The 6,000-nt window shown below is 54.8% G+C and overlaps 1 long non-coding RNA gene across 1 annotated transcript in view; it reads left to right on the forward strand.

Moving 5' to 3' along the window:
- The window catches only part of LOC112547395 (uncharacterized), a 151,143-nt gene extending 149,647 nt beyond the window's left edge, over positions 1–1,496 (forward strand). Inside the window, exon 4 of the long non-coding RNA XR_012903419.1 lies at positions 908–1,496. This is a non-coding gene — a long non-coding RNA (uncharacterized LOC112547395). The remainder of the gene's footprint in view (positions 1–907) is intronic.
- The last annotated feature ends 4,504 nt before the right edge of the window (positions 1,497–6,000 follow it).

Below are 6,000 nucleotides of genomic sequence, written 5' to 3' on the forward strand. Positions count from 1 at the left end.
ATTAAGGGCTGTGTAGCCACTTAATTCGAACTAATGGGAGGCTAGCCGTTCCCAGGTTCCCCTGGTGGCCACTCTGGCCAACATCAGGGAAACTCTTCTGCCCCCCTCTCGGCCCCGGAGCCCTTAAAGGGGCACGGGCTGGCTACAGTGTTTGTGCCAGTTGCAAGCCTGCCAGCACCCAGCCAGCAGACCCTGCACCTGGCACAAGATGAGCCAGCCACCCGCTGCCACCCAGCCCTCCCCCTCTTCCCGGGACCAGGCTGGCAGTTCACAGGAGCCTGCCCGGGGCCGCAAGAGGCAGGCGCCCACTTGGTCAAGTGCGGAGATCGTGGACCTCATCGAGGTTTGGGGGGAAGCCTCCAATGTCCACGATCTCCGCACTAGCCACAGGAACGTGGCTGTCTATGGCCGCATGGCTGACAGCCTGGCCGCCAGAGGCCACCAGTGGACGTGGGAGCAGGTCTGCTACAAAATTAAGGACCTGCGCCAGGCCTACTCCCCCCACTTTCAGGCTCACTCTCACGCTGTTCCTGCCCCCCGGGTGGTGATCAACCCCGGGGCAGAGGGCCCCATCCCGGACATGGAGGAGGAGGAGCAGGAGGACGCTGAGAGCCAGGAGCCTGCCGGGAGCCTGCCCAGGACCCAGGACCCCCGAGGCACCCCACAGAGCACAACGCCTGTGTCGTCTGAGGCTGGGGAGGCCTCCACATGTGAGTACCATCATGCTCTCCTTATGTGTACGGGAGGCTGTGGGGGGAGAGGGAGCCCAGGGACCATGCGCCTGGGCCTTGCCCACCATGGAGCAGCAGCTGGGTGTCATGCAGGGGCCCTGGCCTTGCAGAGGGGGGCTGGGTTTCACCCACCTTGTCCCCAGGGAGAATTGACCGCTGCTCTTGTTTCACCACAGCCGCAGCACCTGGGACTGCAGGACGCACCACCCCGCCTGCAACAGCCACCCGCACCCGGGCCAGCAGGCGTGCCAGGAACGAGGAGGAGTACCAGCAGCGGCACCTGCGGTTCCTGGATCACCAGCTCAGCACCCAGGACCACTGGGTCCGGGAGGACCTTCGGCTGCACCAGTGGAGCTTGGAAGCACTGGAGGAGCAGGGCCATGCCCTCAGAGGCCACCTCCAGACCTTGGTGGACAGGTTCCTGCCTCCTCCTGCTCCGGCTCCTGCGGCTGCCCCAGCTCTCGCTCCTCCTCCCACCCCTGCTCCCCTTGCTCCTGCTGCCCCTGATCCTGCTGCCCCTGCTCCCCCTCCTGCTTCCTCCGCACCCCCCATCCCTCCTGCTCCACCCTCAACACCCATTCCCCCCCGACGCCCCCGCACCCACAGTGCTGCGAGATGGGAGAGCCAGCTGGACCCCCAAGCCTGAGCTTTCCCTTCTTTTCCTCCCCTTCCAGCTCCCTCCTCCCAGGTTCCCCCTCCCCTCTCCTACCCTCATTCCTCCCTCCCCCCCACCCCAGTTATGTAAAATAAAAAGAGAATTTTGTTGGCAAAAAAGGTGTCTGTATTTGACATTAGGAAGGGGGCTTAGGGAGGGGAAGGGGGGGAGGGTGGAAGAAAGCCCCAGTGGGGCATGCAGGGAGAGTTCAGTCCTCCTCCTCCACATGGAAGCTCTCCCGCAGGGCTTCCTGGACAGCGGCGGTGCGGGGCTGAGCATAGTGTCCAGTCATGCGCTCAGCCTCAGCCATCCAGGCTGTCAGGAAAGCCTCCCCCTTCCTTTTGCACAAATTGTGCAGCACACAACATGCTGCCACCACGGGAGGGATATTGTGCTCTGCGAGGTCGAGACGGGTGAGGAGGCATCTAAATCGGGCTTTCAGTCACCCGAAGGCCCCCTCAATGATGATGCGGGCCCTGGTCAGCCTGGCATTGAAGGCCTGGCAGGATGGGTTGAGGTGCCCCGTGTAGGGCTTCATGAGCCAGGGCTGTAGGGGGTAGGCTGCATCCCCCACCAGGCACACGGGCATGTCCACGTCCCTGACCCTGATTTGGTGGTCGGGGAAGAAGGTCCTGGCCTGCAGCCTCTGGCACACGGAGGAGTTCCGGTACACCCGTGCATCGTGTGCCTTGCCGGACCAGCCCACATTAATGTCCGTGAACTGGCCCCGGTGGTCAGACACGGCCTGCAGGAGCTCGGAGAAGTACCCCTTGCGGTTCACGTACTGGGAGGCCTGGTGTTCCGGGGCACGGATGGGGATGTGCGTCCCGTCGATGGCCCCCCCACAGTTGGGGAAGCCAAGGGCGCCGAACCCCCGGATGACGGTGTCATGATTATGAGGGTTAGCCAGCAGCCTGGGGATTAAGGGGTTAACTACACCTAGCCAGGTGGAGTGACCAATAGGAATGTAGGTGGGACTTTTCAAACTGGGACAAAGGAATTTGGGTTTTTTTCTTTTCTCCCTTTTGTCTCTCTGAGAGTTCTCTGCAGCTACAGAGAGGGACAAGCATGTCTCTCTCTCTCTCTCTCCAAGACACCATTCTTCATTTTCTGTAAGTAGGGTAAAGTTTAGGTAGTCTCTTTAGGTTTTATTGTTTTATGGATTGGGTATGGGATCTGAGATCTGGCACTGCTTAGAAGATGTTTTGGCTTTTCTTTGTAACTAAGTTCTAGGCCCATGGAGTTTCTCCATGAGTATATTTTGTTACCTTCCTCTCTAGTCATTATACTTGCAACCAGAATATTGTTGTAATAATAAAAGTTCTTTCTTTTCTTTTATTAACCTGGTAGTGGTTAATTGTGTGCCTTGATTTTTGTTTTAGGGGGAAGATTTCCCAAATGATCTTTCCCCTGGTTTCTTTAGCAACATTTGGGTGGTGGCAGCGGAAGTTTTATTCCCAAGATCTAGGTTGTTAAGATCTTGGGGGAAGTTTTATACAAAGCCTGGTAGATAAGGCTTTGGGGTACACTTGCTGGCCCCCACTTCTGCATTTATCATGCCAGAGTGGGGAAGGAGCCATGACAGACGGCATCCGGGTCGGCGAGGCGGACCACCCTGCAGAGCAGCACCCGGTTGATGGCCTTGATCACCTGCAGAGAGACACAGCAAAGCGCGAATCACTGGGGCACCCAGGTGGCTTGGAGTGTTTGTGCTCTGGCAGTGCCCCGCGCCCCACTCCCAGAAGCAACCCCCCCGGGCGGCGTGTAGTACGGTCAGGACAGACCGACCCCTCCAATGCGGGGCACTTTCGCCTCCTCCCCCTCTCCCCCCTTTTTCCCTGGGGCGGCCCGGCCCATCCCCTCCTTGCAGCCCCCCTCCCCCCGGCCCAGTGGCTGGCGAGTGCCGTACCTGCATGAGCACTGCTCCGACAGTGGATCTCCCCATGCCGAACTGGTTCCCGACAGATCGGTAGCTGTCCGGCATGGAGAGCTTCCAGAGGGCGATGGCCACATGCTTCTGGAGGGGGATGGCGGGCCTCATGCGAGTGTCCCTTCTGCACAGAGCAGGGGCAAGCCACTCGCAGAGCTCCAGGAAGGTGTCCCTCTTCATCCTGAAGTTCTGGGTCCACTGCCTGTCTCCCCAGTGCTCCAGGACGATGCGGTCCCACCAGTCGGTGCTGGTGTCCAGATGCCAGATGCAGCGGGGCACGCCGGCGTCCGGGCACCGCCGTGGCTCCTCCACGGCCCCCAGGGAGGCCAGGCGGAGAGGCAGGGGGCTGATGTGCACCAGGTGGTGCCAGGCAGCCTCCAGCCATTGCTGGCAGGCTTGCAGCAGCAAGTCCACAAACTGCACCAGAAACTGCAGGGTGAGCTCTGGCTCCATGTTGCCACCTGCGGTGGCGTCCCTGAAGGGAAGCACCAACACAGACGGGCGCAGAGAAAAATGCTTTGCTGTCCCTCAGCAAGGTAGGCAAGCAAGCGGAAAAGCTGAGAACCGGCTGTCCAGGGGGGTCCCTTTAAGCACGAGCCTCAGATAGCCTCAGACAGCAGCCACACAAAGCAACTACTGACCTGATGCCCTGCCAGAACCGGTTTCAGCCGCCCTTAAGTGTGCCCCAGCGTCCAATCAGTGTGGACGCGCTAGTTCGAATTAGCAAAACGCTAATTCGAACTAGTTTTTAAGTCTAGATGCACTAATTCGAATTAGCTTAGTTCGAATTAACTAATTGGAACTAAGTTAGTTCAAATTAGCGCTGTAGTGTAGACATACCCTCAGTGCCTTGCCAGTGTGAACACCTTGAGAATAACTTGCCAGTGTTGAGTTGGCTTTAGTGTCTACGCTTGTGCTGTCATGAAGTACATTGACTATGAGGCTACATCTCCTGGGGAGGTACTAATACTATGTTAGCATAATGGGCTCTTACAGTGGCAGGCAATAAATCTAATTGTGCATGTGTCTACTTAAGTCAACACAGACTGATACAAGGCATCTTAACTTTGTGATGTGTAGACAAGGCCTCAAAAAACAAGACAGATGGAGGAAAGGGATGTAATTAACCTACAAGCTTACTGAACAATATGGTGAGCTGCAAATGTCACAGTAATGCCATTTTTTTCTTTTTTGGGGGGTGGAGATGGTGGGATACATAGTAGGAGGAAGCCTTACTGGGAAGAAAATAGATGGGAGACATAAAAGGACAGTGGGTGTAAGTGGGATGGGGGAAAGGAAAAAAATGAGAGGAACAGGAGAGTGAGCTGAAGATGAAGATATTGAGGGAGGGGATGGAAAGAAGTGTGAGCAAATTGCCACACAGTGATGAGGAAAGTGCCAAGACTGAAAACTCTTCTGCAGTTGGACAGAATGTCATTGGTGTCTCAAAGTGCCTGTGGCAGCTGCTTTTCTCAGTTCTTGGGGACTGAATTTATGGGATGGGAGAGCCAGCAGTCTGTCAGAGTTCACATCCTAGCGCCCAGACTATGTTCTGCACAGTTCTGGGTAATCTGCCTGTGTTTAACCTGCCCAACTCATGATCTCTGCCCCAATGGCTAAGGTCCTGCCAGGACCTTATATTCTGGGTAGCTTTTATGGTAAGAAAGTTAAATCTGGCAAAAATCATACATTTTATGGGCCAAGATTCTTCAAAGCACCTAATAACCTTGAGTTTCTTAGACCTTAGGTCTTACCTTAGACCTGATTTCCAGAAAGCTTTGTACATTTAGCGTATGTCTGCATTGCAGTTAAAAAAGCTTATGGCTGGCCTGTGCCAGCACACTCAGGCTTGTGGGGCTATTTAATTGCCATCTAGGCATTTGGAGCTTGGACTGAAGCGGAGGGCCTAGGATCCTGTGAAGTGGGAGGGTTCAGAGTTCATGATGCAGCCAGAGCCCATCTACACTGTAATTAAACAGCCTCTTAGCTCAAGCTAGGGTCAGCTGAAATGGAGCAGCCACACTTGTGTTATTTCAGAGTAGACATACTCTTAGGCTGCGTCTAGACTGGCATGATTTTGCGGAAATACTTTTAATGGAAAAGTTTTTCCGTTAAAAGTATTTCCGCAAAAGCGCCTCTAGATTGGCACGGATGCTTTTGCGTAAAAGCATCCATGGCCAGTCTAGTTGCAATTTTGCACAAGAAAGCCCCAATCACCATTTTAGCCATCGGGGCTTTTTTGCGCAAAACAGTTCTTCCCTGTCTACACTGGCCCTCTTGTGCAAGTATTCTTGCGCAAGAGGGCTTTTTCCCGAGCGGGAGACTGAAAGTATTTGCGCAAGAAGCACTGATTTTGTACATTACAAAGTCAGTGTTCTTGCGCAAATTCAAGTGGTCAGTGTAGACAGCTGGCAAGTCTAGATGCACCCTAAGGATGAAATCTTGACTTCACTGATCGCAGTAGGGGCATGTCTACACTAGGAATTTATTTAGAAATAATAACTCGCAAAATAACTATTTTGAAATAGCATGTTCACACTACAAGGAAGCCTTGAAATTAGTCCAAGGAAGGCTCCCTTAATGCGCACTACCTCAACTTAGAGCCCCAGGAAGCATTGGGGAGTAATTACTCTGAATGACTCTGGGGAGTAGTTATTTCAAAATAGCAGCAGTGGAGCATCCAT

Source organism: Pelodiscus sinensis, chromosome 4 (genome assembly GCF_049634645.1).
Source record: "Pelodiscus sinensis isolate JC-2024 chromosome 4, ASM4963464v1, whole genome shotgun sequence".
Lineage (NCBI taxonomy): Eukaryota > Metazoa > Chordata > Testudines > Trionychidae > Pelodiscus > Pelodiscus sinensis.